This window comes from Bos grunniens, chromosome 7 (genome assembly GCF_055505025.1).
Source record: "Bos grunniens cultivar Pamir isolate PY7600 chromosome 7, Bosgru_T2T1.0, whole genome shotgun sequence".
In the NCBI taxonomy this organism is placed as follows: domain Eukaryota; kingdom Metazoa; phylum Chordata; class Mammalia; order Artiodactyla; family Bovidae; genus Bos; species Bos grunniens.
This window is the reverse complement of record NC_141171.1, coordinates 50,425,318-50,436,340: the sequence shown is the minus strand read 5'-3', so window position 1 is coordinate 50,436,340 and position 11,023 is coordinate 50,425,318. Positions and strand designations below refer to the sequence as shown.

At 42.7% G+C, this 11,023-nt stretch overlaps 1 protein-coding gene across 19 annotated transcripts in view; it reads left to right on the top strand.

Moving 5' to 3' along the window:
• The first annotated feature begins 1,027 nt into the window (after nt 1-1,027).
• The window catches only part of SIL1 (SIL1 nucleotide exchange factor), a 250,318-nt gene continuing 240,322 nt past the window's right edge, over nt 1,028-11,023 (top strand). For 5 of the 19 annotated variants that reach the window (XM_086411858.1, XM_086411850.1, XM_086411854.1 and 2 more), the window contains exon 1: nt 1,615-1,718. The gene's annotated coding sequence lies outside the window, so the exon portion shown is untranslated. Of the gene's footprint in view, nt 1,462-1,516; nt 1,580-1,614; nt 1,864-11,023 lie in introns of those variants that run through there. The other 14 variants (XM_086411861.1, XM_086411853.1, XM_086411857.1 and 11 more) reach the window with 5 other exon arrangements.

Below are 11,023 nucleotides of genomic sequence, written 5' to 3'. Positions count from 1 at the left end.
AGGAAGCCAGGCTCCTGTGAGTGCTGGCTGCTCTCTGTCCAGCTGGACTCTTTTCTTGGCTCATGCATTTATGTATGAATTCTGAGATTTGAGCTTATTCTATTTTTAAGCTTCTTACTCTTGTAGTACTTTATTAATATCTTTTTTATAACTTGTGTCAGGCTCAATTGTAATTTATATGTTCACTCTGAAATGTATCCCAGATGCAATAAATATTTGTTGAACATTTATTACCTGTCTTCATGGTACTAGGCAGTGACACAAAGTAGAATTATTCCTGGGTCCAGCTACTCTCACTGGTCTCCTGAGTGTTCCATGGGAAAAGCGAGCTGTTCCCTGTCCTTTCCCACCCAGTCCCAGGGAAGTGCCTTACATAGTCTTTCTAATACACTGGCAGTACTCACTGAAGCCTAGATCCCCTGGAGAATTTCATGGACAGAGGAGCTTAGGCGGCTACAGTCCATGGGGTCTCAAAAAGTCAGGACTAAGCGACTAACACTAAGCCTTCCAGGCAAGAAGGTACTATGGAAAGAGAACAGGACTTTTGCAGGCATCCAAATCAGACTTAAAATCCCAGTTCTAGCACTTTGTGACTGTATGACTTTGAATAAGTCCTTCAACCTCTTTGAGCCATAGCTTCCCCATTTGTGAAAAGGGGTGTGTATGTGACAATTCTGATCTTAAAAAGTTATGAGAAGTAAATATAATGTATATGCGACACTTGGCATATATAAATAAGACATTCGGTGGTAGTGCAGAATTAGAGCTGCAGGTAACTTTTATTTTTAAAATAATAGGTCGTTGTCAATTCACACAATATGTAAGTATATAAAGTAGGTGACTTGCAGGTGCCCTATTCTGTATGAATTTTCTAAAATGACTGTGTGTTGTTTGAGACTGAAAAGAGTAAAGTCGCTCAGTCGTGTCCAACTCTTTGGGACCCTATGGACTGTAGCCTACCAGGCTCCTCTGTTCCTGGCGATTCTCCAGGCAAGAATACTGCAGTGGGTTCCCATTTCCTTCATCAGGGGATCTTCCCGACCCAGGGATCGAAGTCGGGTCTCCCACATTGCAGGCAGACTCTTTACCCTCTGAGCCACCAGGGAAGTCCATTTACTGCTTTATCCCAGCTGAGTCACACCAGTTTGATTTTTTTTCACTCCCTACCCCTCTGCTTTCTTTCTTTCTTTTGTCTAGGCCATGAGGCTTGCAGTCTCCTCGACCAGGCATTGAACCCATGCCCCTATAGTGGAAGCACTGAGTCTTAACCACTGGACTTCTGGTGCAGTGCCACCTCTAGTTTTTTTCTGATGATTTTTCCGCGAAGAAGAAGCTGTTGGGAAATCAGAGATGAAACTTCAAAGTTCTATTTCTCTCTGACTTAGAAGCAAACTGGACCCGCAAGTATCTCACACCGGCGGAAGGATACTGGGCTAAACAAGCGCCAGGAGGTTCGCTCAGGTAGACGCTAGGGGGCGGGACTTAACAGAAGCGAGGGGGCGGGGCTAACAACTTCGAGTGCGGGAAAGGCAGTGGGACGCCGGTCGGCTGTTCTGGAAGGCGACAATTGGGTGAGGAGGCAAGTGACATAATAGCCGCGCGCTCACGGGTTCTGACGGTGGCCGTCGCGTCTGCGTACCGGGAGCTGGTTGCCGCAGCGGCCGCCTGGAATTGTGGGGATTGTGTCTGCCCCTGGGCTGCCGGGCGGGAAGCCGAAGGTAGGGGCAGTAAGGCCACCCGGCCCTGGGCCTGGGCTGGAGGCTCAGGGCGCTGCTCCGGTCTCTACCCGCCAGCGGCCCTGGCGCCTTCCCAGCACTGTTCGGGGTCCCTACACATCCCACCAGTGTCTCTGAAGCGGGACGTGTAAGTGGGCTCTGGACTCCTCACTAGTTTCTGCAGACTTGGCCTCTCAGCCCAATGCTGCCTTCCCTATCCTTCCCACTCAAAACGTCTCCAGGATACCTGCTTGAATGCCAGGAGATGAGGCAGTGGGGGTCCGAGACAGGCTTTTGGATTCTCATTTGTTTTAGTTTCCTTCCCTATTCTCTTCTCCCGGTCTCAGTTTCTTCATTTGTCCACATGCTCCAGCGTTGACATTCTGGTGTCTCTTCACCATATGGAATTGAACGCCACTCGCGTTGTATTTCCACTTCGATCTTGTGTTTTCCTTTGCCCTAGGTAGATAAAATACTTGCCTGTAAAGTCGGAGTTAGAAACTTTGTGTTTCAAATCACCAGAAGGTTGTGCCTATCCCTGGTGTGTTTCAAATCACTCAGAGGGTTTTGTTTATCTCTGGGCATTATTTTCAGGCATTTTGGATAAAGTGAGGCATGGGTACTTGCAGTTCTCCCCAGGTGGTTCTGATTCAGGTGGTCCCAAAATCCTCGCTTTGACATTCTCTGCTACAGAAAGCAATAGAAAATCATTTAAACTATGAGCCACATGTGGGAAAAACAAGGTAATCAGGAAATACCCAGCACCTGCGAGGTAGGTGTGTGTGTGTGTGGGGGGGGGGGGTTCCTTTGCACTAGAGGAGCTAGAGGGTTGTAATATATGATTCATATGTAAGATTAGTTTTTTAAATAAATATTTTTAAATACTTGGCCTCGAATTCAAGTCCAGCTTGCTTTCCGACCTAAATAAAACAAACAACAAACTTTTTTGGGGGATTTAGGAAGTTAGATTAAACCTAGACTAGGTAAGCAGGAAAAGAATGAATCCTTCATATTTGCCAAGAGAATAAATTAATATTTAAAACAATGTTTGTTTAGACAGTGTGAAAGATGTGTTTTGTACCTGTGTGTCTTTTTAGCTCTCAACCCACCCGAGTTTCTTTTCTGATAAAATTATAGCCAGATTTGGAGATTGGATAGGATTTTGATGGGAGCTAGGACAGGATATCAGGATTGATATTTGTGTGGAATGGATCAGGATTGGTCTGTGGTTTCAGTTGAGAACTTGGTCCTTGGGCTTTTTTCTGAATGGAATTAATTTTTTTTTTACTTACTTTTGACTGGTTTTCATTGCCGCATGGGCTTTTTCTCTAGTTACGGAGAGTGGGGGCTGCTTTCTAGTTGTGGCGCGCAGACTTCTCATTGCTGTGGCTTGTTGTGGAGCAGGGACTCTAGGCGCTTGGACTTAAGTAGTTGAGGCACGTGGGTCTAGAACACAGCCTTAGTAGTTATGGTGCACTTGGGCTTAGTTGCCCTGCAGCAGGTAGGATCTTCCTGGACTGGGGATGGAACTCATATCTCCTGCATTAGCTGCTGGATTCTTTACCACTGAGCCACTAGGGAAGTCCGGCCCTTGGGTTTTTAAGGTGTTGCCATATCAGACTTATTTTTACTGTTCTTTTGGGTGTTTAGTGGACTTAATCTGCAGATTAATACATGTGCTGTTCAGATGAAATTGACAATAGACAAGACTTACTGCCCCCATTTTACAGATGGTGAGAATGGGTAGTATGTTAGTAGAGATGTGGTAGCCCAGGAATGAGCTTTGTCCTCTGATTCCTGCTCTCTTTCTCTTGCCTGATGTCTTTGAATGCCAGCTATTACTTTTCTGTAGAGGCCAATTTTGAGCCCTGGTGTGTTTCAGTGACAGGAGAAAAGAATAATTAAAAAACTGCAAAGTAACAAAATGGCTTTAAAATAAGCATGTGTGTATGAAGTCGCTCAGTCGTGTCCAACTCTTTGGGACCCCATGGACTGTAGCCCGCCAGGCTCCTCTGTCAATGGGATTCTCCAGGCAAGAATACTGGAGTGGGTTGCCATTTCCTTCTCCAGGGGATCTTTCCGGCCCAGGGATCGAACCCAGGTCTCCTGCATTGCAGGCAGACATTTTATCCTCTGAGCCACTAGGGAAGTCTTAAAATAAGCATGCCAGAACTTAATTCTCAGTGAGTATTGTTCTCTTTTAGAATGGCATGTGTAAGTGGTGGGGTTTGAGGGTGATATCCTGATAATGGCCTTTTGTTTTTTCTTTTTTGCCTCCATACTCAGCTTGTGGGATCTTAGTTTACCAACTAGGAATCAAACCTGCATCGGAAGTGTAGAGTCTTAATCACTGGACCTCCAGGGAAGTCCCATTAAAAATTTTTGTTTTTTATATGGCCTTTGTACAAAATAGTTTTGAAAATCCATCTTGAAATTGTCAGAGATGTTTTTGAACCATATGAGAGATCAGTTTCACTAATACATGACACCATACAGTTGCTGCTGTTCTTTTTTTTGTTTTTAAACTACAAATGGCATGGTTAGGCAACCTGTCATGTGACCTCAGATGAATTAACAGTTCATTTGAAGTGGACCTAGTGGAAATGTGAGGTTTTTTCCTTTTTGGATGGGGGTGAGCATGTTGCATGGCTTGTGGGATCTTAGTTCCCCACGAGGGATTAAACCTGGGCTCTTGGCCGTGAAAGCATGGAGTCCTCCCCACTGGACTGTTAGGGAATTCCCTGAACATGAGTTTTGATTCTGAGTCTATCACTTATTAGCAGTATGACCTCTAACAAGTTATTTCACTTCTGAGGCTTGGTTTTCTAGTGGATAAAAATGGGAATAATACTTTGAAGAGTGGTTAAATGAGGTAGTGCATATGAAGCTTTCAGGACACAGGAATGCAGTAACTCTTTGCATCCTCAATAAAGATTTGCTATTAATGAAAATATTAAGAAAGACAAGAGTTTGTAAAAGCAAGTTGTACCTTTTTCCAAATAGGCGGATGCCTTCTAATTGTCATTTCATTATGTTTGTAGATTCATGCTCTAACCTTCTCATCCTGCCTTCTTTTTTTTTTCATTCATTTTCTATCCTTTCCTGAGTGACACTGTGCTGTGGAGGCTGTCTGCCAGTCTCTTGGAGTAAGCCTCTTTTCACGAGAGCTAATCTGAACATTCTTACAATGCCAGCCCCTTGGTTGTGGATTCCTGGGGATTTTTTTTGTGGGGCCTCAGCTGGTGTTTGGATCACGCTCTGTAGCACAGTCATCTCTAACTCCTGGATTTGGAGTCAGTTTGGAGACCTGTTCTTGTGAGCTAATCTTTTCTCTTTCTGAGCGAGGATGAATGCTTTATCCTTCTCTGAGTAGGCTTTAAGCTGCAAGTCTTAGTCTTCTGCAATATATAGCTTCTTACTTTAATTATATATGGCGTAAGGAAGGAATATCCTTCCCTTTTCTTCATTTACTTCCACCAAGGGTTTTACTGCCAAGTAGGGACGAAGGATAGCTGGTTGTCATTCAGGTGAGGTGGTGGGTGACCCCTGATGACCACCTTCAACAATAATTGAATTTGTCTTTGGAATAAAAACCTCATAAAAGAGGGAAGCTACTCAAGACATATGTGGAGAACCTGTCAGAATTTCCCTGATTTGTGAAGAGTTTACACCTGGCATCCTCACTTGTGCAATTTTCTACCTTGGAGACAGAATCCAGAAGCAACTGAACTATATTTAGCCCAGACTGATGGACAAGGGTGTGGTTGTGTTGGCTGGTCATATCTGCCCTCATTCTCCTAATAGGGTCCTAGGAACAATTTGAGGCCTTGAGAAGTAACTTAGTCCATTATGGGCTGCTATAATAGAACACCGTAGATTGGGTGGTTTAAATAACACACACTTATTTCCTGCAGTTCTGGAGGCTGGAAGTGAAAGATTAGGGTGCCAGTATGATCAGGTTCTTTTGGAAACTGGGTTGTCCCTTTGGACATCTAATCCGATGTCTCTCAACTTTTTGTTCATTAGTACCTTTTGAGACATTTTTTCCCCTAACTGCCCCTTTGCCTCCAATCAATGGAATTTTAATACAACAAATATACTGTGTATCTGTTTATGTTCTCTGGCCCTTTGGGCCACAAACTGTTGTAATATCTAAGATTTTTTTTCTTCCTCAGGAATCAATTTTCACCCCTTGGGGGGTGATTTTGCCTCATTGAGAATGCATGGTCTTATCCTATATTGTCTCACTAATATAGTCATCAAGGCTCATTTTTTTAACTTTTTATTTTTTATTGGGATATAGCCAATTAATGGCGGAGAAGGCAGTGGCAACCCACTCCAGTACTCTTGCCTGGAGGATCCCATGGACGGAGGGGCCTGGTGGGCTGCAGTCCATGGGGTCGCTGGGAGTCGGACACGACTGAGCAACTTCACTTTCACGCATTGGAGAAGGAAATGGCAACCCACTCCAGTGTTCTTGCCTGGAGAATCCCAGGGAAGAGGGAGCCTGGTGGGCTACCGTCTATGGGGTCGCACAGAGTCGGACACGACTGAAGCGACTTAGCAGCAGCAGTAGCAGTGTATTTATTTTTTGCTTATTGCTATTCTTAATAATTCAGAGCAGAAGTTGTTTGTCCCTTACTGAAGTTATTCTGTATTGTCTGCTTCAAAGCCTAATGATGTTAAGGGAGTTGGAGAAGAAATGGAATATGAGTGGAGGTAGGAGGGATATTTTTATCTGGACTTTCCAAATAGGCCTGAATGAGTATATTCTTTACTGTTTTTATTTTCTTCCAAATCTTAAGAGTTTTCAGGTACTGCACTTGCCATTTGTTTCTCTAGTGTCTCCTTGGCCTTTATTTATCACAGCTGAGCACAGATGTTCTTGGACTGAAAATTGAGTAGTGTCTGTTCAGCCATGTCACATGTCAAATTCACAGGGAAATGGGAAGGGGTACGTTTTTGAGGTCTGCTTGCTGGCTATGTCTTGACTGAAAGCATTCTTGATTATGCCTTTAAATTACCACTTACTGTCATCACAGGTAGAAAAACATACAGCAGTCAGTGAATTGATCCATGTCTTGCCACTTTCCTTCTGCAAGTTGTCTGCCCTTTCTGTCTTGTGAGAGAGAGGAGTTCTAGAAACTGGAAGATGAGAAATGCATCCCAAAGGTCTGGTGAGGAAGACTGATGCTAGTGGACTTTTAAATGGATATGTCTTTACATTTGTGAATACTTTCATGCTTGTGCCTCTTATCTCTGTGAGGCTCCCAAGGAGGTAGCATCCATCTGACCAAACTGTGGAAAACTAGCAGGCTTCAGTTCAGAGGAAGAAACATAAAGTAGGACAATCAATACAAACATTGATTGATCATGCTCTGAACCCAGGGAGTAGTAGACATTGGAAGCATAAGAGGCCAACTCCTTAGCAAGGAGTTTAATATTGATTTTGTGCCCCTCTGCATGTCTTACTCATGGGATTTGATTTAGATTATATTCACTCATGGGATTTGATTTCGATTATAGTCAGTCTAAATTCACATCATTTCTGTGCTGGAAGAGATCATCTTAGGAGGTCTTTATATCAATTTCATTGCAAACACCAGGATTGAGTCTGGTTCAGATTAAGGGATGGCTCTTTGTGGTTTCTTGGGTGAGTAAAGATTCAGAAGGTACCCTTCTAGTTCTATCATCACCCATTGCTTCAGTTTTACTTTGATGGGTTCCTATTTTACTGATGAAATGAGCTTCAGGCATGTGAAATGGGCCATATACCTTTTTTAGGGCCACCAGCATATTAGTGGCAGAGCTGAGACTCAAGCCAGAGGGTTTGCAGAAGATGGCCATAGAAGTTGTTGGAATTATTTAGAACCTTGTAAAGATGCAAGATGTAATTGCAGTTAAAAATCCCTATGGAAGGAGAAGGCCCTGCCTCCATTGACTGCCTTGTTCATTATCTTACAGCTCTCACAGTTGAGGTTTTTGGGTGTCATGACGATTTTTCTCCTATTTGTAAGTGTTTGCTTTTGCTCTTACCTCAAGGAAATAGTGGAGAAGGCGATGGCACCCCACTCCAGTACTCTTGCCTGGAAAATCCCATGGACAGAGGAGCCTGGTAGGCTGCAGTCCTTGGGGTTGCGAAGAGTCGGATACAACTGAGCAACTTCCCTTTCACTTTTCACTTTGCTGCATTGGAGAAGGAAATGGCAACCCACTCCAGTGTTCTTGCCTGGAGTATCCCAGGGACTGGGGAGCCTGGTGGGCTGCCATCTCTGGGGTCGCACAGAGTTGGACACGACTGAAGCAACTTAGCAGCAGCAGCAGCAGCAAAGGAAATAGATTGAAGTTTCCACTTGTTTTAGAAACAATAAAGTAGTGCCCAGGCCAGACTGCTGTGTGTTCTATAAAGAATAGAGCCAGTGAAGCAGTGGACCTTATTTTGTGACCCAAGCAAACCTTTAAAACACTTCTAAAAGAAAAAGTGAAGGAATGGATGGTATGTCACAGTGGTTTAAACCACTCAGGGGTCCAGTGTTCATAGCAGCATTATTTACAATAGCCAAGACGTGGAAGCAACAAGTGTCCCAATAATAGATGAATGGATAAAGTAGAAGTGGTATATATATTCAATGGAATACTACTCAGCCATAAAAAGGAATTAAATAATGGCATTTGCAGCAACATGGATGGATCTAGAGATTATCATACTAAATAAAGGAAATCAGATAAAGACAAATACCGTATAATATCACCTGTATGTGGAATCTAAAAGAAGTGATACAAATGAACTTATTTACAAAATGAAAACACAGAAATAGAAAATAAATTTATGTTTACCAAAGGGGAAAGGAGGGGAGGGATATATTAGTTTGGAATTAACAGGAATGCACTACTGTATATAAAATAGATGAATGATAAAACCTGCTGTATAGCACAGGGATCTATATTCAATATCTTGTAATAACCTATTAATATAATGGAGGGACTTCCCTGGCTGTCCATTGGTTAAGACTGTGCTTTCACTGCGAGGGGGCTTGGGTTCTATCCCTGGTTGGGGAACTAAGATGTTGCATGCCATGCATATATATACAATATATATTCTTTGTGCTTAGTCTCTCAGTCATGCCCGACTCTTAGTGATTCCATGGACTGTAGCCCACCAGGCTCCTCTGTCCATAGGGATTCTTCAGGCAAGAATACTGGAATGTGTTTCCATGCCCTCCTCCAGGGAATCTTCCGAATCCTGGGATCGAACCCAGCTCTCCCACATTGCAGGCAGAATCTTTATCTGAGCCACCAGGGAAGCCCATATTCTTTATATATATATCTTTATAGTATATATTTATATATATTCTTTATATATACTCTAATATATATAAATTATATATAATATATATAAACTATATATAAAGTACATATATATACTATATATTCTTACTTTATACTCTATACTATAAAGAATATAATGAATATACTTTATATGTTATATATTTATATGTATAATATAAATATGTATTCTTTATATATGTATATATTCTTTATCTGAATCACTGCTATATACCTGAAACTAACACAGCATTGTAAATTAACTATTGTTGTTGTTCGTTTAGTCTCTAAGTAGTGTCTGACTCTTTGCGACTCCATGGATTTCTTCATGCCAGGCTTCCCTGTCCTTCACTATCTCCCAGAATTTGCTCAATTTCATGTTCATTGAGTCAGTGATGCTATCTATCTCATCCTCTGATGCTCTCTTCTCCTTTTGCCTTCAGTCTTTCCCAGCATCAGGGTCTTTTCCAGTGAGTCAACTCTTTGCATCAGGTGGCCAAAGTCCTTCCAATGAATATTCAGGGTTGATTTCCTTTAGGATTGACTGGTTTAATCTTGCTGTCCAAGGGACTCTCAGGAGTCTACTCCAGCACCGCAATTCACAAGCATCAGTCCTTAAGCACTCAGCCTTCTTTATGTCCAAACTGTCACATTCGTACATGACAACTGGAAAAACCATAGCTTTGACTAGACAGACTTTTGTTGGCAAAGTGATGTCCCTGCTTTTTAATATGCTGTCTGGGTTTGTTATAGCTTTTCTTCCAAGGAGCAAGTGTCTTTTAATTTTTTGGCTGCAATCATCATAAGCAGTGATTTTGGAACCCAAGAAAATAATATGTCACTGCTTCCACTTTTCCCCCTTCTATTGCCCATGAATTAATGGGACTGGATGCCATGATCTTAGTTTTTTGAATACTGAGTTTTAAGCCAGCTTTTTCACTCTCTTCTCTGAGCCTCATCAAGAGGCTCTTTAGTTCCTCTTCACTTTCTGCCATTAGAGTGGTATCATTTGCATATCTGAAGTTGTTGATATTTCTCCTGGCAATCTTGATTCCAGCTTGTGATTCATCCAGCCCAGCATTTCACATGATGTACTCTGCATATAAGTTAAATAAACAGAGTGACAGTATGCAGCCTTGTCATATTCCTTTCTCAATTTTGAACCAGTCAGTGGTTCCATGTAAGGTTCTAAATTTTGGTTCTTGACCTGCATACAGGTTTCTCAGTCTGATATTCCCACCTCCTTAAGAATTTTCCACAGTTTTTTGGGATCCACACAGTCAAAGGCTTTAGCGTAGTCAATGAAGCAGAAGTAGATATTTTCCTGCAGTTCTCTTGCTTTTTCTATGATCCAATGGATGCTTGGCATTTGATCTCTGGTTCCTCTGCCTTTTCTAAATCCAGCTTCTACATCTGGAGGTTCTTGGTTCACGTACTGTTGAAGCCTAGCTTGAAGGATTTTGACCTTGCTGCTGCTAAGTCATGTCAGTCGTGTCCAACTCTGTGTGACCCCACAGACGGTACCCAACAGGCTCCTCCCTCCCTGGGATTCTCCAGGCAAGAACACTAGAGTGGGTTGCCATTTCCTTCTCCAGTGCATGAAAGTGAAGTCACTCAGTCATGTCCGACTCCCAGCGACCCCATGGACTGCAGCCCACCATGCTCCTCCGTCCATGAGATTCTCTAGGCAAGAGTACTGGAGTGGGTTGCCATTGCCTTCTCCTAGCATGTGAAATGAGCACAATTATACAGTAATTTGAACCTTCTTTGGCATTGCCTTTCTTTGGAATTGGAATGAAAACTGACCTTTTCCAGTCCTGTGGCCACTGCTGAGTTTCCCGAATTTGCTGACATACTGAGTGCAGCACTTTAACAACATCATCTTTTAGGATTTGAAGTATCTCAGCTGGAATTCCATCACCTCCACTATCTTTGTTTGTAGTAATGCTTTCTAAGGCCCACTTGACGTTACATTCCAGAAT